Genomic DNA, 26,938 nt, shown 5'->3' on the forward strand with positions numbered 1-26,938 from the left:
TAGTTCTATTGATCCAACATGTATACTCAGATGGAGAGTAAGTACATGCTATCACTCACTAGTATTTCACCTAATTACCTAACAATAAATTTATCCGATATGGAGGAAGACCTAAAGTTAACGGGTAAATTTATTACTCACTTAAAATTAATAGTGGAAGATCATAGAAATATATTTCTATCACCACTTAATCATGATTTCCTTTTAATTACAAAATAAGAATTCAACCTTTAAATTCAGATAGAGAGTCAATATAGGTTATCAATAACTAGTAACTTTACCGAGTGAGTACATAATAAATTAAATTTATGTGATATGGAGGAAGACTAAAGTCAACATGTAAATTTATTATCTCACTATAATTAAAAGTGGAGACCATACGGTTTAACTGCTATCACCACTTGATCACAACTACGAAATTTTTTCTAATGATTAAGTTCCATAATTCCAAAAAATGATCAAACCCATCTAAACAGTCTTAAAACGCTAAAGTCGAGACTTAATTCTTCATCTCATCAATCTACGAGAAGGAGGAATCAAAGAATGACATGTTACTTCGATTTTCCATTTATTGAACGAAGGTTAATTAATCTTGAGCATTCTATCTTGAAATACCAGAAATTTTCAGCAAATTGCAAGACGAAAATGACAATTTCAAGGAATCTCTTGCTAGTGATGTCTTAGGATTATTGAACTTGTATGAAGATTCACATGTAAGTACTCATGCAGACTATATCTTAGAAGACGCACTTGCTTTCTCCACTATCCATCTTAAATCTGCAACTCCACATTTGAAATCTCCACTTAGGGAGCAAGTGACACATGCCCTTGAGCAATGTTTGCACAAGGGCGTTCCTAGAGTTGAGACTCGATTCTTCATCTCATCAATCTACGAGAAGGAACAATCGAAGAATACTGTGTTACTTCGATTTGCCAAACTAGATTTCAACTTGCTCCAGATGTTGCACAAACAAGAACTTGCTGAAGTATCAAGGTGCGATAAAATAAAAAAGATGAACCTTTTTGATTGATCATATCTCAAGTACTGATGTTAATTTATTATGCCGCATGTGGTGGAAAGATTTGGATTTCGTAACAACACTTCCATATGCTAGAGATCGAGTAGTTGAATGCTACTTTTGGGCATTATGAGTTATTTTAAGCCTCAATACACTCAAGCTCGCGTCATGCTCGTTAAGACTATATCAATGATTTCGATTGTCGATAACACCTTTGATGCTTATGGTACAGTTAAAGAACTTGAGGCATACACAGATGCCATACAAAGGTATGAACTTCATCAATTCACTTATTCTGATATTCCTTGATAGTGAATGTTGTCGTGAAAAGATTAAGACGAACATCTACTCATTATCGTTGCGCTCTTTCAAAATGCATTAATTCACCTTAATTTTGTCATCCTGCAGATGGGATATAAACAAAATTGATCGGCTTCCTTATTACATGAAAATCAGTTATAAAGCTATTCTAGATCTTTACAAGGATTATGAAAAGGAATTGTCTAGTGTTGGAAGATCTCATATTGTCTGTCATGCAATAGAAAGAGTATGTTTGAGCAACTTAACTATCTTTATTTTACCTTGTGTAAGTCTTTTAGTGATTAGAAACTTGTTATAATTCAATCAGAATTTTCTAACACTTGAACATATATGTTTTGTATTCACAGATGAAAGAAGTAGTAAGAAATTATAATGTCGAGTCAACATGGTTTATTGAAGGATATATGCCACCTGTTTCTGAATACCTAAGCAATGCACTAGCAACTACTATATATTACTATCTTGCAATAACATCATATTTGGGTATGAAGTCTGCTACAGAGCAGGATTTTGAGTGGTTGTCAAAGAACCCTAAAATTCTTGAAGCTAGTGTGATTATATGTCGAGTTATTGATGACACGGTAACATATGGGGTATGAGTTGTATCTCACGATAGTATATCCTTATATGAGATTTAGACAAACAAAATGTTGAGACGACAATTGAGGCAAAGCTAACCCCTAATCTATCTACCTTTCAGGTTGAGAAAGTAGGGGTCAAATTGCAACAGGAATTGAGTGTTGCATGAGAGATTATGGCATATCAACGAAAGAAGCAATGGCTAAATTTCAAGGAATGACTGAAGCAGCATGGAAGTATCTTAATGAAGGATTTCTTGGGCCCACTCCTGTATCTACGAAGATTTTACTTCGCATTCTCAATCTTGCTCGTATTGTTGAGGTTACATATACACTACTAGAAATCCGGAAAAAAGCGACCAAAATTGGTCTATCAAGAAAAGCGACCAAAGTTGGTCGCTAAATTGGAGAAAATAATTAAATAATTATTCTAAATACATTAGCGACCAAGGTTGGTCGCTTTTTGGTTGATAATTTCGTCAAAATATTAACCGGACTGGTCAGACTTGCTTGGTCAAAGAAATACTGAGATTAGCGACCAACGTTGATCGCTAAAGTGGGACCCACATGTAAAATTTTAATAATTATAATATTATTTTAAAAAAATTATAAAATATAAATAAATATAATTTAAAATTAGCGACCAAAGTTGGTTGCTCATTAAAGGATAAGCAGATAGAGACCAACTTTGGTCGCTAATATGGGACTCAGTTATAAAATTTTAATAATTATATTATTATTTAAAAAAATTATAAAATATAAATAAATATAATTTAAATGTTTAACAATTATATTATTGTTTTAAATATTATATAAAATATAAATAAATCTGATTTAAATTTAGCGACCAACTTTGGTCGCTAAATATAATTTCTGGAAAAGTAGTGACCAAAGTTGGTCTCTTTTCAGGTCAACATTGGTCAAAATTAAAAATCACTCTTGTATTTACTATCTAAATAATATAAATGTAAGCCGTTAACACTTTTGTAATACAAGGGATGAATACACTAAAATATACTCTAACATGCTATATATGCAGTTAAGTAGTACAACGAAGCGTGCGTGTGTGTCTATATATATATATATATATATATATATATATATATATATATATATATATGAAGCGCTCGGAAACACAGGGCCGGATTCTTAACATGCTATATATGTAGTTAAGTAGTACAACGATGCATGTATATATATTAAAAACAAAACGTCTCGACTTATATCAATTAGTATGTTATAATTGATTCATCGACTTATAACCTAGTGAAGAATCAATGTAATTCATTAACTCTGTTACAATAAGTCGATGAATCAATTATAACATTGTCACGACCCGGATTTCACACCCTCGAGAGCCGTGATGACGCCTACTGGTGAAAGTTAGGCAAGCCAAATTATCCTAATTACTTAACCTTTTCCAATTTTAAACCATTATCAGTGATGAGTAGATATCATTGTTGTTGATCCCTTGCCGGGATAGTTGCAAGACTTGCTTGAGAAGGGTTTCATTAGGCCGAGTGTTTCGCCTTGGGGTATGTTGGTGTTGTTTGTTAAGAATAAGGACGGATCAATGAGAATGTGTATTCATTACCGGCAGTTGAACAAGGTTACAATCAAGAATAAGTATCCATTGCAGAGGATTGATGATTTGTTTGATCAGCTTCAGGGTGCCAGGGTATTTTCGAAGATTGACTTGAGATCCGGCTACCATCAGTTGAGGATTAGGGCATCTGATGTCCCTAAGACAGCTTTCCGCACTCGGTACGGGCATTATGAGTTCTTGGTTATGTCATTCGGGTTGACAAATGCTCCCGTAGCTTTTATGGATTTGTTGAACTGAGTGTTCAGGCCTTATTTGGATTTGTTCGTGATAGTCTTTATTGATGATATTTTGATATATTCCCGTAGCTGGGAGGAGCATGAGCAACATCTTAGAGTGGTTCTTCAGACCTTGAGGGATAGTCAGTTATATGCTAAATTCTCGAAGTGTGAGTTCTGGTTGAGTTCAGTTGCATTCCTGGGTCATGTTGTGTCTGCAGAGGGTATTCAGGTTGATCCGAAGAAGATTGAGGCAGTCAAGAACTGGCCTAGACCAACATCAGCTACAGAGATTCAGAGTTTCTTGGGATTGGCAGGCTACTATCGCCGGTTCGTGGAGGGATTTTCATCTATCACAACCATGATTACCAGGTTGACCCATAAGGGTTCCCAGTTCAGATGGTTGGGCGAGTGTGAGGCGAGCTTTCAGAAGCTCAACACAGCTCTGACTACAGCACCGATGTTGGTTTTTCCCACAGGTTCAGGGCCTTATACAGTTTATTGTGATGTTTCTCGTATTGGGCTTGGTGCAGTATTGATGCAGGATGGCAAGGTCATTGCCTATGTTTCACGGTAGTTGAAGATTCATGAGAAGAACTATCCAGTTCATGATTATGCTTCACGGCAATTGAAGATTCATGAGAAGAACTATCCAGTTCATGATTAGAGTTGGCAGCCATAGTTCACGCATTGAAGATTTGGAGGCATTATCTGTATGGCGTGGCATGTGAGGTGTTCACGGATCACAAAAGTCTTCAGTATTTGTTCAAACAAAAAGAGTTGAATTTGAGGTAGAGGAGGTGGTTGGAGTTGTTAAAGGATTAAGATATCACTATCTTATACCACCCGAGAAAGGCCAATGTGGTGGCCGATGCCTTGAGTAGGAAGTCAGCCAGTATGGGCAGCCTTGCTTATATTCCGGTCGGTGAGAGGCTGCTTGCTTTGGATGATCAGGCTATGGCCAATCGGTTTGTGAGGTTGGATATTTCTGAGCCTAGTCGTGTATTGGCTTGCACGGTCGCTCGGTCTTCTTTATTGGAATGTATCCTTGATCGGCAGTATGATGATCCTCATTTGTGTGTCCTTAGAGACACGGTGCAGCGCGGAGGTGTCAAGCAGGTTACCTTAGACGATGATGGAGTTTTGAGATTGCAGGGTCGAGTTTGTGTGCCAAATATGGACGGGCTCCGAGAGTTGATTTTAGTGGAGGCCCATAGCTCCCGGTACTCTATTCATCCGGGTGCCGCAAAGATGTATCAGGATTTGCAGCAGCATTATTGGTGGCGGAGAATGAAGAAGGATATCGTTGCATATGTAGCTCGGTGTTTGAATTGTCAGCAGGTTAAGTACGAGCATCAGAGGCATGGTGGTTTATTTTAGAGGATTGAGCTTCCCAAGTGGAAGTGGGAGCGGATCACTATGGATTTCGTTGTTGGACTCCCGCAGACTCGAAGGAAGTTCGACGCAGTATGGGTCATTATTGATAGGCTGACCAAGTCAGCGCATTTCATTCTTGTGGCGGTCTCCTATTCATCCGAGAGGTTAGCTGAGATCTATATCCGGGAGATTGTTCGTCTTCATGGTATGCCTGTATCTATCATTTCAGACCGAGGTACGTAGTTTAACTCGCGTTTCTGGAGAGAAGTTCAGCGAGAGTATGGCACCCAGGTTGAGTTGAGTACAACATTTCATTCTCAGACGGATGGGCAGTCCGAGCGGACTATTCAGATTTTGGAGGATATGCTCTGAGCTTGTGTCATTGACTTTGGAGGCTTGTGGGATCAGTTTTTGCCTTTAGCGGAGTTTGCCTACAACAACAGTTACTAGTCGAGTATCCAGATGGCTCCTTATGAGGCTTTATATGGTAGGTGGTGTCGATCTCCGGTTGGATGATTTGAGCCGGGAGAGGCTCGATTGTTGGGTACGGATCTGGTTCATGAGGCTTTGGACAAGGTCAGGATTATTCAGGATAGGCTTCGTACAGCTCAGTCCGGGCAAAAGAGTTATGCAGACCGCAAGGTTCGAGATGTGGCTTTTATGGTTGGAGAGTGGGTATTGCTCCGAGTGTCGCCTATGAAGGGCGTGATGAGATTTGGGAAGAAGGGCAAGCTTAGCCCTAGGTTCATCATTCCGTTTGAGATTCTTGATCAAGTGGGAGAGGTGGCTTATATACTTGCATTACCGCCAAGCTTATCAGTCGTGCATCTAGTGTTTCATGTGTCTATGCTTCGGAAATATGATGGCGATCCATCCCACGTGTTAGATTTCAGCACTGTCCAGTTGGACAAGGACTTGTCTTATGAGGAGGAGCCGATAGTTATTCTAAACCGGCAGGTTCGTCAGTTGAGGTCGAAGAGTTTTCCTTCTATTCGTGTTCAGTGGAGAGGTCAGCCTCCCGAGGCATCGACTTGGGAGTCTGAGTCCAATATGCGGAGCCGTTATCCCCATCTTTTCCTCGACTTAGGTACTTCATTCTTCTGTCCGTTCGAGGACGAACGGTTATTTTAGAGGTGGAGAATGTGATGACGTCATCACTTGTGTTGCAAGTGCATTCAGTGTTCCGAAGCCTAAAAACCTCCTTTTTTTGCCCCACCTTGATTTATGTGCGTGCTCCGGACCTATATTCGGAAAGCCTTCTATGTAAAAATATGAGAAATAGAAATTTTAGAGTTAAAACTTTGATTATGGTTGACTTTAGTCAACATTCTTAACAAACGGACCCGGATCCATGTTCCGACAATCCCGGGAGGTCCGCAGTAAAATATGGGACTTGGGCATATGCCCGGAAATGAATTCCGAGGTCCCAAGCCTTAGAAATCAATTTTTGAAACAAATTGTTTTACTGAATTATCTAAGGAATAAAGAAAAGAATTAATGTTTGAAACCATTGTTATCAGGGCCATATTTTGGTTCCGAAGCCCGGTACAAACATGTTATAGTATTTGAAATATAACTGTGAAATTTGGTGGAAAACAGAGTTTATTTGACGTGAGTTGGACTTCCGGTTGAAGAGTTATGAACTTTGAGAGTTCTTGATGAAAATGTTGAGTTTTGAGGTTTAATTCATGATTTTACATGTTATTTTGATGATGTGATCGCACGAGTAGGTCCATATGATGTTTTTGAGTTAGTATGACATTTGGTTTGGAGCCCCGAGGGCTCGAGTGAGTTTCGGGGTGTTTTTACACTTAGGAAAGAAAAGTTGCAGATTCAGAGAAGTTGCAGGTCTCTGAAGCCAGGTCTCGCGGTTCGCGGTAGAAGCTTCGCGGCCACGGTGGGGACTCCGCAACCGCGGTGGGATTTGTGCGGTCCGCGGTGAGCAAGGCCAAGCCTTCACGACCGCGCTCGATTTCTTGCGGGCCGCGGTGGAGCTCCACGGTCGCAGTCTTTTTTATGCGGTCCGTGGAGAGGGTCTGAGAGGAGTATATTAAACGGACTTTTCAGTTATTTTTCACTTTTTAAAACCCTAAAACATAAGAGGCGATTTTTTTCAAACAACCTTTCTTCTCCAAATCAATTGTAAGTCGTTTTTAATTAGTTTTCTTCAATCATTAACATCTTTTAACATGATTTCAACTGCAAATCAATTATTTTCATGGGGGAAATTGGGTGTTTTGGGTAGAACCTAGGTTTCTCAAAAATTGGGGATTTAGACCTCGATTTGAGGTCCGATTTCAAAACAAATTATATATTTGGGTTCATGGGGGAATGGGTAATCGGGTTTAGATTCGAACCTCGGGTTTTGACCATGTGGGCCCGGGGGGCGATTTCTGACTTTTTGGGTAAAACTTTGGAAAACTCATTTTCATGCATTCAAATTGATTCATTTAGCGTTTATTGATGTAATTAAGTAACTTGTGGCTAGATACGAACGAATTGGCGGAGTAATCAAGGGGTAAAGCTATAATTGAAACTTGAGTTGTGTTCGAGGCATCGAGGTAAGTGTTTGGTCTAACCTTAGCTTGAGGGATTAGGAGTTGCGTCCTATTTGCTATTTGTTTCTTGTCGAGTACGACGTATAGGCATGGTGACTAGTATCTATGCGTTGGTGTCAAGCATGACTGTGAGTCTTATCTTGTGATTTTCATGATCTCGTGTCATGCCTTGGAGAAGATTTCTAATTGTAGTGCAAAGTTGTGGAAAGAATTGTGACCTATGAACATTGAGGTGCGTTGGCTCCAGTTGTATAACGAATTGTGAAAGTATAAGTGATAATCGAAACTCTAGAGTATTGGCTCGAGTTGTGAAGTGAATTGTAAAGTAAAAGTGAGAAAGAGAAGAGATTATTATGTTGTCCCTTGCTGGGCTATTGTTGAGTTAAGGTTCCCTTACATTGTGTTCTTAATCGATATTACGGACGCTTAGGTTGATGATTCTTCGTGTTAGGTGTTGTAACAAGTTTGGTTACAGCTGGGTAGTTAGGTGTTTTAGTTATATCTGAGATAGTTAGATGCTAAAACTAGTTGAGTTATAGTTGAGATAGTTAGGTGTTGGAACAAGTTTGGTTATGGTTGTTTCTCCCTTGCCAGGACATATATACTTGTACTGTTGAGTTTCCTTGCTGGGATAGTATAGTCTATTGCTGATCCCTTGTTGGGACAGTTAATTATGATTATTGTTGACTATATATTTGGAGTAGGTTGCGCGCCGCAACATTATTAGATATTATATTGGATAGGATTGCACGCCACAAGGGATATTATATTGAATTGGGTTATACGCCGCAACAACTATATATATGGATCGGGTTGCACGCCGCAACAGAAATTATATTGGCTCGGGTTGCACGCCGCAATAATTATATATGTGGATCGGGTTGCACGCTGCAACAATGTTAAATGATAAGGGATCGGGTTGCGCTCCGCAACAGTATTGTTATTGTATTGATTGTAGACATCGAGTGTTCTTTCATACTTTATTAAGTTTATGATAGAATTGATATGTTTCCCCCAAGCATGTTTCCCCTTCCCCTTTAAACTGTTATTAACTGTTTATATTTAGGCTGTATATTATATAACTGCACAGGTTTATCTGGAGTCTGGTCCTAACCTCGTCACTACCTCGCCGGGGTTAGGCCAGACACTTACCAGCACATGGGGTCGGTTGTACTGATACTACACTCTGCATTCTGTGCAGATACCGGAGCGGCACTTGATCAATAGCAGTAGGGGAGCCAGCCTTCAATCCACCGAGATACCGAGGTAGCCTTGCAGGCGTCCGCAGGCCCGCCTTCTCCTCTATCATTTATTATGTTCTGTTATCTCATGTATCCGAGACAAACAGTGTTATTTTTCCTTCAAACTATTGTATGTAGTACTCTTAGTTGTTCGTGGATATTGTGACACCAGTTTATGGATAGAGGCATGTGTTGACTTTCGAAACATTTTGTTTTAATATTTATTTAAGACTTCCGCTTAAATATCATATTCTGCTGTCATTTAGATGTTTATCACTTGTTAAAATGAGTTGTAAAAAGGATTAACACAGAAGAGTTAAAAATTTCTAAGTTCATGGCTTGCCTAGCTTCTACGAGTAGGTGCCATCACGACTCCCGAGGGTAGGAATTTCGGGTCATGACAAAAAATAATTAAGCGGAAGACAAAATCTGACAATTTACCTTAATACAAAACTGCGGAAGTCTAAATACAACTCTACCCAGAATTTTGTGTCACAGCTTCACAGACGGTCTAAGAATACTACATACAAAGTCTGAAAGATAAAACAAACACTGTTTCTGAAATGACTAAAGGAAACAAGATAAAGGAAAAGATAGGAGGTGACGCCAAGGCCCGCGAACGTCTGCAGGACTACCTCGTGTCACCTGTGTGGGATGAAGACAGCACCCTCACTACGGTCCAAGCACTCCGGTATCAGTATCTGCACACAGTGCGGAGTGTAGTATCAGCACAACCGACCCCATGTGCTGGTAAGTGCCTAGTCTAACCTCGGCGAAGTAGTGACGAAGCTAGGACCAGACTACCAAATAAACTTGTGCAATATAGCGTACAAAAATAATAGGAAGCAGATAACAATGATGGCAACAATGATCAACCAGTGATATAAATAGCAGGTAACAAGAACACCATAAATGTTTCTCAACAAATAATAGATACAAGTGCAATCAATTTATCAAGTCCTTCAAATATAAATCTTCCGCCTATAAATCCTTCAAGTAATAATCTCTAAGATAATATGCTTTTCAATGAATATATTTCCTTTAAATAAATATCTTTCAAAAAGGCATCTTTCGAATATAATTCTTTCGAGTAAAGGTCACCTTGTGACGCCTCATTTACTTAACATAAAGTAAAGTACAGCTTCCAACCCAATTAGGAAATCAACAAGAAAAGATGAAGTTATTTTTAGAAATTATTTGATAAATAAGATACCCTTTTCAATTAAAGTACAAATATCGAATGAATCATTACCTTTAATACGAGAAATCAATAAATCAAAACATAGTAGAAATTCCTTTTAAAGTAAAGTACAACCTCAAACGGTTTAAGGAAAATTTAGTTGAGAAATCAATTAAGTTAAAAATGTAACAATTGTTGAAATTTGGAGTATTGAACATAAAAAAAAGGTGAAAACAGAATATCAAGAGAATTATAAAGGAATCAAAATCCAACCACTAACAAGAATAAGGAAAACAAAGGCAGATTTCACTTTCTTTTCACATCTTGGTGCAGGCGTGCAACCCGATCCCATTTCCTGTATCTCGTGGCAGGCGTGCCACCCGCTCCCATTTCATGTATCTCGTGGCAGGCGTTCCACCCGCTCCCATTTCATTTATCTCATGGTAGGCGTACTACCTGCTCCCATTTCATTATATCTTGTGGTAGGCGTACCACCCGCTCCCATTTTATTATATCTTGTGGTAGGCGTACCACCCGCTCCCAGTAACAAGCCAACAATAATCACAAGGAATCCCGACAAGGGGACAAGATCAATATAACAACTTTCCGGCAAGGGAATAATGATATTTCAACAACATCCCGGCAAGGGAACAATAATATCAAACAATGTCATGACCCGGACTTAACACCCTCGAGATCTATGATGGAGCCTACTAGTGAATGCTAGGCAAGCCAAATTATCCTCATTACTTAACCTTTTCCAGTTTTAAACTATTATCAGTGATGAGTAGATATCATGCAAATAGAGAAAATAATTAATCGGAAAACAAAATCTAACAATTTATCTTAATACAAAACTGCAGAAGTCTAAATACAACTCTACCCAGAATTTGGTGTCACGGCTTCACAGACGATCTAAGAATACTACATACAAAGTCTGAAAGATAAAATATACATTGTTTCTGAAATGAGTAAAGGAAACAGGATAAAAGAAAACATAGAAGGTGACGCAAAGGCCCGCGGACATTTGCAGGACTACCTCGTGTCGCCGGTGTGGGCTGAAGACAACACCCTCACTGCGGTCCAAGCACTCCGGTATCAGTATCTGCACACAGTGTGGAGTGTAGTATCAGCACAACCGACCCCATGTGCTGGTAAGTGCCTAGCCGAGGCTAGGACCAGACTACCAAATAAACCTGTGCAATATAGCGTACAAAAATAATAGGAAGCAGATAACAATGATGACAACAATGATCAACCAGTGATATAAATAGCAGGTAATAAGAACACCATAAATGTTTCTCAACAAATAATAGATACAAGTGCAATCAATTTATCAAGTCCTTCAAATATAAATCTTTCGCCTATAAATCCTTCAAGTAATAATCTCTAAGATAATATGCTTTTCAATGAATACATTTCGAATATATTTCCTATAAATAAATATCTTTCAAATAAGCATCTTTCAAATATAATTCTTTCGAGTAAAGGTCACCTTGTGACGCCTAATTCACTTAACATAAAGTAGAGTACAGCTTCCAACCCAATCAAGAAATCAACAAGAAAAGATGAAGTTATTTTTTAGAAATCATTTTATAAAGAAGATACCCTTTTCAATTAAAGTACAATATCGAATGAATCATTATCTTTAATACGAGAAATCAATAAATCAAAACATAGTAGAAATTCCTTTTTAAGTAAAGTATAACCTCAAACGGTTTAAGGAAAATTTAGTTGAGAAATCAATTGAGTTAAAATGTAACAATTGTTGAAATTTGGAGTATTGAACATATAAAAAAAAAGGTAAAAACAGAATATCAAGAGAATTATAAAGGAATCAAATCCAACCACTAACAAGAATAAGGAAAACAAAGGAAGATTTCACTTTCTTTTCACATCTTGTTGCAGTCGTGCAACCCTCTCCCATTTCATGTATCTCGTGGTAGGCGTACCACCCGCTCCCATTTCATTATATCTTGTGGTAGGTGTACCACCCGCTCCTATTTCATTATATCTCGTGGTAGGCGTACCACCCGCTCCCATTTCATTATATCTTGTGGTAGGCGTACCACCCGCTCCTATTTCATTATATCTTGTGGTAGGCGTACCACCCGCTCCCATTTCATTATATCTGGTGGTAGGCGTACCACTCGCTCCCATTTACAAGCCAACAATAATCACAAGGAATCCCGGCAAGGGAACAAGAGCAATATAACAACTTCCCGACAAGGGAACAATGATATTTCAACAACATCTCGGCAAAGGAACAATACGTTCAAAACAAACATCCCGGCAAGGAAACAATAATATCAAACAAACATCCCGACAAGGGAACAATGGTGATAATAACATATGAAGCGCAATAAACCACAACGGAGTCATAATAATTATAATACAAGACTCACTGTCATGCTTGATGAGAATGTTGAGTTTTGAGGTTTAATTCATGATTTTACATGTTATTTTGATGATGTGATCGCACAAGTAGGTCCATATGATGTTTTTGAGTTAGTATGACATTTGGTTTGGAGCCCCGAGGGCTCGAGTGAGTTTCGGGATGTTTTTACACTTAGGAAAAAAAAGTTGCAGATTCAGAGAAGTTGCAGGTCTCTGAAGCCAGGTCTCGCGGTCCGCAGTGGAAGCTTCGCGGCCACGGTGGGGACTCCACAACCGCAGTGGGATTTGTGCGGTCCGCGGTGCGCAAGGCCAAGCCTTCGCGGTCGTGCTCGATTTCTTGCGGTCCGCGGTGGAGCTCCACGGTCGCAGTCTTTTTTATGCGGTCCGCGGAGAGGGTCTGAGAGGAGTATATTAAATGGACTTTTCAGTTATTTTACAATTTTAAAAACCCTAAAACATAAGAGGCGATTTTTTTCAAACAACCTTTCTTCTCCAATCAATTGTAAGTCATTTTTAATTAGTTTTCTTCAATCATTAACATCTTTTAACACGATTTCAACTGCAAATCAATTATTTTCATGGGGGAAATTGGGTGTTTTGGGTAGAACCTAGGTTTCTCAAAAATTGGGGATTTAGATCTCGATTTGAGGTCCGATTTCAAAACAAATTATATATTTGGGTTCATGGGGGAATGGGTAATCGGGTTTAGATTCGAACCTCGGGTTTTGACAATGTGGGCCCAGGGGCGATTTCTGACTTTTTGGGTAAAACTTTGGAAAACTCATTTTCATGCATTCAAATTGATTCATTTAGCGTTTATTGATGTAATTAAGTAACTTCTGGTGAAAATTGAGTTGTGTTCGAGACATCGAGGTAAGTGTTTGGTCTAACCTTAGCTTGAGGGATTAGGAGTTGCGTCCTATTTGCTATTTGTTTCTTGTCGAGTACGACGTATAGGCATGGTGACTAGTATCTATGCGTTGGTGTCAAGCATGACCGTGAGTCTTATCTTGTGATTTTCATGATCTCGTTGTATTATCCATGCCTTGGAGAAGATTTCTAATTGTAGTGCAAAGTTGTGGAAAGAATTGTGACCTATGAACATTGATGAGCGTTGGCTCTAGTTGTATAACGAATTGTGAAAGTATAAGTGATAATCGAAACTCTAGAGTATTGGCTCAAGTTGTGAAGTGAATTGTAAAGTAAAAGTGAGAAAGAGAAGAGATCATTATGTTGCCCCTTGCCGGGCTATTGTTGAGTTAAGGTTCCCTTACATTGTGTTCTTAATCGATATTACGGACGCTTAGGTTGATGATTCTTCGTGTTAGGTGTTGTAACAAGTTTGGTTATAGCAGGGTAGTTAGGTGTTTTAGTTATATCTGAGATAGTTAGATGTTAAAACTAGTTGAGTTATAGTTGAGATAGTTAGGTGTTGGAACAAGTTTGGTTATGGCTGTTTCTCCCTTGCCAGGACATATATACTTGTACTGTTGAGTTTCCTTGCCGGGATAGTGTAGTATATTGTTGATCCCTTGCTAGGACAGTTAATATGATTATTGTTGACTGTATATTTGGAACAGGTTGCACGCTGCAACATTATTAGATATTATATTGGATAGGGTTGCATGCCACAACGGATATTATATTGGATCGGGTTACACGCCGCAACAACTATATATATGGATCGGGTTGCACGCCGCAACAGAAATTATATTGGATCGGGTTGCATGCCGCAATAATTATATATGTGGATCGGGTTGCACGCTGCAACAATGTTAAATGATAAGGGATCGGGTTGCGCACCGCAACGGTATTGTTATTGTATTGATTGTAGACATCGAGTGTTCTTTCATACTTTATTAAGTTTATGATAGAATTGATATGTTTCCCCCAAGCATGTTTCCCCTCCCTTTTAAACTGTTATTACCTGTTTATATTTAGGTTGTATATTATATAACTGCACAGGTTTATCTGGAGTCTGGTCCTAGCCTCGTCACTACCTCGTCGGGGTTAGGCCAGACACTTACCAGCACATGGGGTTGGTTGTGCTGATACTACACTATGCACTCTGTGTAGATATCAGAGCGGCACTTGATCAGTAGCAGTAGGAGAGCCAGCCTTCAATCCACCGAGACACCGAGGTAGCCTTGCAGGCGTCCGCAGGCCCGCCTTCTCCTCTATCCTTTATTATGTTCTGTTATCTCATGTATCCGAGAAAAACAGTGTTATTTTTCCTTCAAACTGTTGTATGTAGTACTCTTAGTAGTTCGTGGATATTGTGACACCAGTTTATGGATAGAGGCATGTGTTGACTTTTGAAACATTTTGGTTTTAATATTTATATAAGACTTCCGCTTAAATATCATATTCCGCTGTCATTTAGATGTTTATCACTTGTTAAAATGAGTTGTAAAAAGGATTAACACAGAAGAGTTAAAAATTTCTAAGTTCATGACTTGCCTAGCTTCTACGAGTAGGCGCCATAACGACTCCCGATGGTGGGAATACCGGGTCATGACAAAAAATAATTAAGCGGAAGACAAAATCTGACAATTTATCTTAATACAAAACTGCGGAAGTCTAAATACAACTCTACCCAGAATTTGGTGTCATAGCTTCACAGACGGTCTAAGAATACTACATACAAAGTCTGAAAGATAAAACAAACATTGTTTCTGAAATGAGTAAAGGAAACAAGATAAAGTTAAATATAGGAGGTGACGCCAAGGCCCGCGGACGTTTGCAGGACTACCTCGTGTCACCGGTGTGGGCTGAAGACAACACCCTCACTATGGTCCAAGCACTCCGGTATCAGTATCTGCACACAGTGCGGAGTGTAGTATCAGCACAACCGACCCCATGTGCTGGTAAGTGCCTAGTCAAGGGAATACATTCCACGTCTTGTGCAATATAGCGTACAAAAATAATAGGAAGCTTGTGCAATATAGCGTACAAAAATAATAGGAAGCAGATAACAATGATGGCAACAATGATCAACCAGTGATATAAAAAGCAGGCAACAAGAACACCATAAATGTTTCTCAACAAATAATAGATACAAGTGCAATCAATTTATCAAGTCCTTCAAATATAAATCTTTCGCCTATAAATCCTTCAAGTAATAATCTCTAAGATAATATGCTTTTCAATGAATATATTTCGAATATATTTCCTTTAAATAAATATCTTTCAAATAAGCATCTTTCGAATATAATTCTTTCGAGTAAAGGTCACCTTGTGACGCCTCATTTCATAATCATAAATAATATAGGTCTCAGCCCACTTTCGAAATCAACAAGAAAAGATGAAGTTATTTTTAGAAATCATTTGATAAATAAGATACCCTTTTCAATTAAAGTACAATATCGAATGAATCATTACCTTTAATACGAGAAATCAATAAATCAAAACATAGTAGAAATTCCTATTTAAGTAAAGTACAACCTCAAACGGTTTAAGGAAAATTTAGTTGAGAAATCAATTGAGTTACAAATGTAACAATTTTTGAAATTTGGAGTATTGAACATATAAAAAAAGGGTATAAACAGAATATCAAGAGAATTATAAAGGAATCAAATCCAACCACTAACAAGAATAAGGAAAACAAAGGAAGATTTCACTTTCTTTTCACATCTTGTTGCAGGCTTGCAACCCGATCCCATTTCACATCTTGTTGCAGGCTTGCAACCCGATCCCATTTCATGTATCTTGTGGTAGGTGTGCCACCCGCTCCCATTTCATTATATCTTGTGGTAGGCGTACCACCCGCTCCTATTTCATTATATCTTGTGGTAGGCGTACCACCCGCTCCCATTTCATTATATCTGGTGGTAGGCGTACCACTCGCTCCAATTTACAAGCCATCAATAATCACAAGGAATCCCGGCAAGGGAACAAGAGCAATATAACAACTTCCCGACAAGGGAACAATGATATTTCAACAACATCTCAGCAAGGGAACAATACGTTCAAAACAAACATCCCGGCAAGGGAACAATAATATCAAACAAACATCCCGACAAGGGAACAATGGTGATAATAACATATGAAGAGCAATAAACCACAACGGAGTCATAATAATTATAATACGAGACTCACTGGCATGCTTGACACCAACGTAATACTCGTCAACATGCCTATACGTCGTACTCCATAATTAACATGTAGCAAATAAGACACAACTCCTAATCCCTCAAGCTAAGGTTAGACCAAACACTTACCTCGCTTTACAACCAATTCGAAATTCCAACAAGCCTTTGCCTCGCGAATTCGTGCCCGAAATTCTCAAATCTAGTCATAAATAATTTGATTCAGTCAATAAAAAATATAGGAATTAATTCCATATGAAATTCTACATTTTCCATTAAAAATCCGAAATTGCACTAAAAAAATTCGCCTGTGGGGCCCACAACTCGGAATTCAACGAAAGTTGCGAAATATGAAACCTCATCCAACTCCGAGTCTAACCATACCAAAATTACTAAATTTCGATAATATTTCGACCATCAAATCCTCAAATCTATCTGAGAGGGTTTTCAAACTCTTCCAACTAAATTCACAGATTTAATGCCAAAACTAGTAATAGATTCGGGTAATCTAACCAAAATTAAGTTAAGAACACTTACCCCATTTTTTTCTCTGAAAATCTACCGAAAATCGCCTCTCCCTGAGCTCCAAGTTGATAAAAATGGAAAATGGGAGAAAACATTATGTCCAGAAAACGTTCGGGTACTGTTCGCGGGTACTGTTCACGAATATTGTTCCCATGCTGTGGAAAAAATCAACAGCTATCCAAAGAGAAAATTCAGCAACCTTTTTTATATCCGTTAACCTTCCGAAATCCACCCGAGGCCCTCGGGACTTCAACAAAATACACCCAAGTCCTAAAACATGATTCAAACTTAGTCGAAACCTCAAATCGCATCAAATAATGCTAAAACCATGAATCACACCCCAATTCAAGCCTAATGAAACTAAGAACGTCCAACTTCTATATTCGATGCAAAAAACTATCAAATCAAGTCCGATTGACTTCAAATTTTGCACACCAGTCACAAATGGCATAACGAAGCTATAAAAATTTTAAGAACTGGATTCCGATCTCGATATCAAAAAGTCAACTCTCCGGTCAAACTTAAGAAATCTTTAGCCTTAGATTTCTAGATTTCGTTAAATGGCGATAATTTGATCTAGGGACTTCCAAATACCTTTCAGGCATATGACCAAGTCCCATTTCACAATACAGAACTACTAAAATGGTCAAAACTTTTATCCGGGTTCGTTTGCTTAGAATGTTGACCGAAGTCAACTCAATTGAGTTTTTAAAGCTCTAGTTCACAATTTAATCCATTTTTTACATAAGAACCTTCCGAAAAATTATACAGACTGCGCACGCAAGTCGAGAAATTATTGATAGCGCTTTTCAAGGTCTTAAAATATCGAGATAATTATTTAAATTAAAGATGACATTTTGGGTCATCACATTCTCCACCTCTAAAACAAACGTTCGTCTCTTAAGACGACCGGCCAGGTCGTCTCAATGTAGCTTATATACTATATACTATATTATACTATATATATCGAATATACCTTGTATACTATGCACTTAGTATATATAATACACTATACTATATATATAGTATAGTGTATTATATAATACACTATACTATACACTTAGTATATATAATACACTTAGTATATATATACTATTGTGTGTGTGTGTGTGTGTGTGTGTATATATATATATATATATATATATATATATATATATATATATATATATATATATATATATATCGAATATAGCTTATATATCTTAAGTTGTATATATACATACTTAGAATATGTATGATATATATATATATATATATATATATATATATCTTATATACTATATAATATATTATACTATATATAGAGAGAGAGTATTGATTAGAAACAAAACGTCTTGACTTATATCAATTAATATGTTATAATTGATTCATCGACTTATTGTAACAGAGTTAATGAATTACATTCATTCATCACTAGGTTATAAGTCGATGAATCAATTATAACATATTAATTGATATAAATCATTATACTATATATATCGAATATACCTTGATATATAATACACTTAGTATATATACTATACTATACTATGCACTAAGTATTAGTGCATTAGCTAATATTATATCGAATATAGCTTATATATATACATATATTAATTGATATAAGTCGAGATATATATATATATCTATATCTATATATATATATACATAATATTATATACATATACATATATATATATATATATATATATATATTATGTATATTATATACAAATATACTTATACTATATTATACTATATATATATATATATATATAATTTAATTTTTTTTAGAAATAGAGACAAACTTTGGTTGCTATTTTGGTCAAACGATCAAATAATAGCGACCAACTTTGGTCGCTATTTTGGTCAAACAGTCGAAACTTATTTTGCTACCAAAATGCGACCAAAGTTGGTCACTATTTCTAATTCCAATGTCAAAATCGGGTTTCCCCTCCCATTCTCTTATTTTCTTCAAAATATTTCCCCAAACTCTCGCTTTTCTCTCTCACACACAAATCCCCCCCGACTCCCAGCAACAGCGGTGCCACCGACGCCCACCGATGGCAGCAGCTCCACCGCCGGCGACTTCCACTTCCCAGGTAGGTTTCCTCTCCTTCCTTTGTTTTTTTCGAAATACACTAATTATTTTTAATTCCTCCTAGTTTGATTTGTAAAACTTAATTGTTCTTAGCTAAATTAAATCTATGATAACTGTTAGTAGCTAAAATATTTAGTTTTACCTACTAATTTAGGGATAACATTAGCAATACCTAAATATTAGGGTTTTTGGTTCGAAGCCTTCACTGTGTAATCCCGTATGGTTGGCATTCCACTGTGTAATACCACTGGGATTTTACTCTGCTCTTGGCATACCATTGTGTAATCCCGTATGGTTGGCTATAAGGAGCTATAAACACTATTTAGGTACACTATAAACACTATATTTATCAAAATTGTATAAATTAAGCCAAAAAACTTTAGCAAGGATGAATCCTACCACTCCATGCATTCACTTTATACCAATATTATACAAATAGAAATAAAAGGTTATATTAAAGACTACCCAAGAAAAAGTCATAAGATAACATTAGCAATACTTTTAGTTCTTGTATTAATTTATATTGAGTTCAATTGGACTTTTAGTTAACTAAAAAAAATTAGGATATGAATTAACTAAATTAATTTGTTCTTGTTTTATTTGTATAGATAGAACATCGTACTAGGATGTACGATAGGAATTATCCTAATCGGAAGGGATTGCGGGAGAATTTTGTAGAAGGGGTGGATGAATTTATTAGACATGCAATGTCATGTCCACCATACCTAAGTGAAGGAGTAATTAGGTGCCATTGTGTTAGGTGCGACTGTATGAAGTTTAGAAAACCAGTGGAAGTTAAGCATCATCTTTATATGAAGGGGTTTATAGCAAATAACTTTGTGTGGACTAATCATGGATAGATCGATGGTAGCCATGAGATATTTCAAAATATGGTTGTGGGTGAAAGTAGTAGGTCAGTGGAGAATACAAATCGTGATTCTAGAATTCATGATATGGTTGCGGATGCTTTTGGGATTCACTTAGGGGGTGAGCCCAATGAAAATGTTGAACAAACTCTTAATGATGACGCAAAATATTTTTATGAACAGTTAGAGGCAGCCAGTCGTCCACTACGTAATGGAAGTCCGCACTCTGAGTTGTCTATTGCAGTTAGATTACTAAGTATCAAATCTGATTGGAATATTTCTCAAGCAGCCATGGATTCTTCCATTAACCTTATGAGTGAACTAGTTGACTCTAATATCAAATTATCTACTGATTTCTATAAGGCAAAGAAATTAGTTTCTAAGTTAGGACTTTCGTCAATGAGAATTGATTGTTGTGAAGATGGTTGCATGTTATAGTATAAAGATGATGCAAATTTAAGCAATTGTAAATTTTGCGAAAAGCCTCGTTTCAAGAGGCTTTCCAGCAGGAAGATGGTCGCTATCAAGGCAATGCAGTATTTACCTCTTATACCTAGGTTAAAGAGGTTATATGCATCGATGAGTTCTGCTCCTCATATGAGATGGCACTTTGAAAATAGAAGACCACCTGGTGTTATGTGTCATCCTTCAGATGGAGAAGCTTGGAAGCACTTTGATAGGACATATCCAGATTTTGCTAGAAAACCAAGGAACATTTGGTTAGGTTTGTATGCGGATGGTTTCACGCCTTTTTCTGTATCTGTGACACCGTATTCATGTTAGCATGTCTTTCTTACACATTATAATCTACCACCCGAGTTGTGCATGACTAGTCCATATATATTCTTAAATTGTATTATCCCCAGTCCACGTAATCTGAAAAGTTTGATAGATGTATATTTGAAACCTTTGATTGATGAGCTGAAACAATTGTGGTATGATGGTGTTGAAACATATGACATATCAACCAAGAAGAATTTCAATTTGCGTGCTAATTTAATGTGGAAAATTAGCGATTTTCCTGCGTATGGAATGTTGTCTTGGTGGATGATTGCTGGGAAGCTAGCTTGTCCTTACTGCATGGAAAATAGTAAAGCGTTTACTTTGAAACATAGCCGAAAGCAATCATGGTTTGATTGTCATCGTCAATTCTTGCCTCCTGATCATGAGTTTAGAAGGATGAAAAATGCATTCAAAAACAATAAAATGGAATATGATTCTCCACCTCCGATACTTTCAGGTGAGGTAATTTGGGAGAGGGTCCAGAACTTCAGTAAAGTTACTGAAGCTCCACCTTATAGATTCTCCGGATACGGTGTTACTCATAATTGGACGAAACAGAGTATATTTTGGGAGTTTCCTAATTGGAAGGATAATCTTCTCCGTCACAACCTTGATGTCATGCATATTGAGAAGAATTATTTTGACAATTTTTTCAACACAGTGATAGATATTAAAGGTAAGACAAAGGATAACCCGAAGGCTAGAATGGACTTACAAGAATATTGCAGGCAGCGTGAATTATACTTGCAGACAACAAACAATGGGAAGATATTCAAGTCCAAAGCAAGTTACACATTCACTTTGGAGGAAAGACGACAAATTTGTGATTGGGTAACAAAATTGAAGATGCTTGAGGGTTATGCGTCGAATCTTGGGGAAAAAGTTGATATAGAGGTAGGGAAGTTGAGCCATTTGAAAAGTCATGACTATCATGTTTTCATGGAGACCTTAGTGCCTATTGCATTTTGTGGTTTGCCTGAAAGAATCTGGAAACCCACAACAGAGATTAGTTTGTTTTTCAAAGACTTGTGTTCTTCCACATTAAGGGAAGAAAACCTGCTCCGGATGGAGTAGAACATTCGTGTAACTTCTAGTAAGATTGAAAAGATATTTCTATGTGGTTTTTTTTATGTGATGGAACACCTTCCAATCCACCTTGTACACGAGGCACGACTTGGAGGGCCTGTTTAATGCAGATAGATATATCCTTTTGAGAGGTAATATTATAAGATTGATGTGATTTTCTATTTTATTTGAATGTTTTTGGCTAACTTGAAATTATGTAGGACAATTGGCAAATGCAAACAATTTGTTAAGCAGAGGAATAGGATTGAAGGATCTATATGCGAAGCTTATCTTGCAAAGGAAACTGCTCATTTTTGTTCTTAATTTTGAGAGTAATGTGCCATGTGCTAGGAATAGGCACACGGTCGAATGTGTGAATGATCCATTATATCCACCTATGTCCATACTCAATCAACCAGGCCGATGTTCTAAGGATGTTAGAAAGAGAAGTTTGAGTGATATGGAGTACAAGTCTGCTACACTTCATGTGTTGCTAAATTGTCCCGAAATTGTACCATTTCTCAAGTAAGTATTGATTTAGTAGTTATCAAAATATAAAATTACTGTGATTACATCTCAATACAACTACAAAAAATAATTTGATGTGTCACAGACATTTTGTGGCTCAATTTGGCCATAATGTTGTATATACGACATTTGATACGTGGTTCAAACAATTTGTAAGTTTATCTTTAAAATATTCTAACACTATGTAGGTAAACAATGTTTGGAAGTTATGCCAACTTATGAATTTTTTTAACAATATGTAGGTAACTGATCCAAATAATGGTGTAAATCAATTTTTGAAAGATATATCTTAGGGACCTGGGCTTCAGGTCACAACAATGTCTAAGTACGTTGTGAATGGTTATAAGTTTCATACAAAGGAATGCTCTAAAAATAAAAATAGCAACAGTGGGGTGTGGGTTCAAGGTGGTGATGGCAACCAAGTTGGAGATATTGATTATTATGGTGTGCTCAAAGAAATAATAGAACTAGAATATACAAGTTGGCCATTTAAGAAATTGATACTCTTTAGATGCAAGTGATTTGACCCAAATCCAACAAGAGGTACAAGAGTACACAATCAATACAACATAATTGAGGTTAACTATACGAGGGAGTATGATCGCTATGATTCTTTCGTAGTTACACATAATGTTTGGCAAGTGTATTATGCTCCTTATCCATTGCGGCGCAATAAGTCCGATTGGTGGGTTGTAATCAAAACTAAGCCTGTAGGTAGGGTGGAAGTCGAGAATGTGTTAGATGTTGCATATCAAAATGATATCTCCAGTGTTCACCAAATAGTGGACAACTTTTAGAAAATAATTTGGAACATCCTGAACACATATTGGAAGAAGTTGATATAAATAAAGTAAGAATTATAGAAAACGAAGAAGAAGAATCAACTGATGAAGCTCAAACTAGTGAGGAAGAAGAATTCTCTGACGAGGAACAATACGTCGATGAGCTTTAAAAAGTTCGTTTATTTAATAACTCTCGTTTATAGCTAGTTTCTTTATATGTTTCAATCTAAATATGTATTATATTATGTAGATGACAGGAAAGGGTCGAGCTAACAATGGCCATAGTGGTTCTCGGGGTCGAGAAAAGGCTAGGAAACCAAAGAGGAGGGTAGAAGATAATACTCAATGTTTTCCACCCTCTTCTGATGTACCTATGCCTATGCCTATGTCTTTGCCTCCATCCCAGGGCTATTCTGAGTTGCCACAACATCACACTCCCCACACCTTCGAGCAGACACCAGGTCTTTTGTCATAGGGCCATAGGACTATACGTACGACATAGAGTCCACTTGCCTCACTACCACGTGGATCACACCCATCAGTATAACATGGATCGCATCGATCCATATCACAGCCACATAGATCACAGCCATCAGTATCACAACCACTCGGGTCACAGCAATCAATATCACATCCACTAGCGGTCCATACTGCTATGTCGCAGTCACGGGGATCGCATCCATCTTCATCAGGGACTCCATCTATTCTAGGCCTTCGACTGCAAGATACTAGCTCTGACCCCACCCCCCCTACACCTTCCACACATGCCTCTAATATACATGTTTCGGACGGTGATGTTGATGATGACGAGGAGGCGCATTATGATCAATATGGCAGGATCATCATAGTCCCTAAGGGTGATGGGTAAGAGTTATTTGTTATTTTTACGTTTATTGTTTTGTACAGTTTTTACTAAGATATTAAAGTGTTTTTTTATTAAATTGTAGGTTCATCCCGAGTAATATTACTACGAGGATAATCACAAAAGAAACCAGAAAGCTTTATAATGGCCCTTATGCGTCTTGGAGTGAATTCTTATTCTCGCTGAAGGAGCAAATTTTCAATGAATTTAAGGTATAAATGTTCTTTTAAACAGTATAATTATTTATATTTATGATATTTCCATATAATATTTAACTTTTGAAATATAGAGCAAGTGTGTATGGGAACACCGCTATAGCACGGACGTGGCTGCAAATTTTCATCTCAAATCTCGCAAGCAGTTGTCACATACTTTCTCCAAAGCTAGAAAATTGAACTAGAAGCCTGACTGGTTGCTTCATTATTTATGGGAGGATTAGCAAAGGCAATGGCTTACTGCAAAGTTCTTAGAGAAGAGCGAAAAAGGAAAGAAAGCTCGCGCATCTGAGAAGGGAGGATCCTTGCACACTGGAGGTGCGATCAGCCTAGGGACAATAAAAAGAAGAATGGTACGTAATTGCTTAATTTATTTTAATTTTCAAAGTATATATATTCTATTTATTAACTAAAATTTATGAGTTTTCAGGAAAAGAAGTTGGGGCGTCTGATGAACCAAGATGAGCTATTCAAGGAGACTCATATTGTGAAGAAGAAGAAAGAGACGGATCAAGAAAGGTGGGTCGAGGGACGAGCCTCGACTGTACATGTAAGTTTACACTTTTCATTAAGTATTTTGATTTACTTTTATATAAATTTTGATATACTAATTCAATGTAATTTTTCTTATAGGATCGCTTCACGGCTGAAGTGGAGGAATTCATACGCAGTCAGCCACCTAATGAGTCGGGCGAGTCAATCCAACCTTCAGACGAGGATGCTGAAAGAATGTGGACGGAGGCTGCTGGCGGTCCAAAATGGGGGAAGGTATACAAGCTTCCTATTAAGAAATTCCATCGCTATAAGTGTGGAATGCAAGGAATAGGGACTTCCTCGCAAGCCGAGCAACTTTATGGCAAGAGCCTCTCCGCTATGCGGGAGACTGTGACAAAGCTCACATCCGAGCTAGAAGCGGCCAAGGAAAGAGAAAAGCTTAGAGATGCTCAGTACATTGGCGTGGTCGCTCAGTGCCAGGGCATGCAAGACCAGCTCAAATCTCTCCTAGCTTCTGGAGGTTTTCCGATTCCCCGGTCTCGTGACTCATCGCCAGAGGCTCGCCTTCCCCGTGCTCGTTCCTCCCGTCCTCCAAGTGCTCGTTCCTCCTGTCCTCCCTATGATCGTTCTTCCCATCCTCGACAAGTAGACCATTCTGGATACCGTCTTGCTGATGAAAGTTCATCAAACGGTGATGATAATGATGTACAAAACACTCATTGACTTTTATACACTTTGAACTAGACAATACAATCGATTTTCGAATGGACTTGTAATAAGAGTTAACTTAGTTTAGTTAGCTTAATGTGGTGGTTCTATTGAACTTTATACTTTGTTGGTTTTAATGTTGTTTTTGTGTTGTTGTTGTTGTTGTTGTTGTTGTTGTGTTATTGTTGGTATTGTTGTTGTTGTTGCTTGTAATAGGGATTTGGTATGCTAGCAGGTGGTGTAGCTGTCAAAAGAGGCAGTTTCTGCCAAAATGATACCCAGAAAAGAGATCAACTTTGGTCGCTTTTCTATTAAAAAAAAATATTTTCTGGGAAATAGAGACCAAAGTTGGTCGCTAATTAACCAGATTTCTCAAAAGCGACCAACTTTGGTCGTTATTCCATTAAAAAAAATAATTTCTGGAAATATAGCGACTAACTTTGGTCGCTTATATTTAAAAAAAAATTCTTGAAATTAACGACCAACTTTGGTCGCTTTTTTTAAAAAAAAAATTAAAAAAATTAATAAAAAAGTGACTAACTTTGGTCTCTATTTTCCAGATTTAAAAAAAAAATCAATTAGAGACCAAAGTTGGTCGCTATATTTTGATTAATAATAAATAAAAAAAAACGTAATTTACATGTAGAGATCAACTTTGGTCGCCAAAATTATATTATTAAAATATTAAAGCGACCAAAGTTGGTCGCTATAGTCTTTACCTGGAAATATTTGGTCCTTTTACCTTAGAGACCAAAGTTGGTCGCTAATTAGCAACCAACTTTGGTCCCTAAAATAAAGGGACCAGCAATATAGCGACCAGGCATGTTTGGACGTTTTTTGACCTATAAGCGACCAACTTTGGTCGCTTTTTGTGATCACTTTTTATCAGATTTCTAGTAGTGATATACACAATCTAGATGGATATACTCATCGGAAGAAAGTCTTGAAACCTCACATTATTGCCCTGCTTGTGGACTGCATCAAAATTTGAGCTGCCATTTGTTGCTCATCTTAAGGTTCATTCTCGTATGTTGAGAAAGTAGTTACATATTTGTTTTATTTTAATCTATTGTATAATTAAGTTGTTAGGGAGCTGCTTCTGCGGTTGTGCAGTACACTTCCTAACTAAGACCTCCTTAATTAAGATCTTTGTAAGAAATAATCTACAAGTGTCATGAATGGCCACTTGCATTGTTGAGAATTTTTTTCATATAACAATAGATTCTCTTGGAAACTATTTTTCAGTGTATGAAAAAATCTGAGCCTTTTCCCCGTCATTGCTTTAGTATTTTTTTAATCATACTTGGTCTCATGAAGATTGGTTTTTGGCACTTTGTTTTTCCTTGTAGCGCATGTATGGGTGAATCTTTTATATATATATATATAAGAATCAACACTTTTGTTGATTCAATTATGCATGTCAACGTTTCTTTCTTATATATATATATA

The 26,938-nt window shown here is 37.4% G+C and overlaps 1 pseudogene; it reads left to right on the forward strand.

Moving 5' to 3' along the window:
- Nucleotides 1-99: 99 nt before the first annotated feature.
- LOC107815114 (5-epi-aristolochene synthase 3-like) lies at nt 100-26,480 on the forward strand (annotated as a pseudogene).
- The last annotated feature ends 458 nt before the right edge of the window (nt 26,481-26,938 follow it).

This window comes from Nicotiana tabacum, chromosome 11, assembly GCF_000715075.1.
Source record: "Nicotiana tabacum cultivar K326 chromosome 11, ASM71507v2, whole genome shotgun sequence".
Classification (NCBI taxonomy): domain Eukaryota; kingdom Viridiplantae; phylum Streptophyta; class Magnoliopsida; order Solanales; family Solanaceae; genus Nicotiana; species Nicotiana tabacum.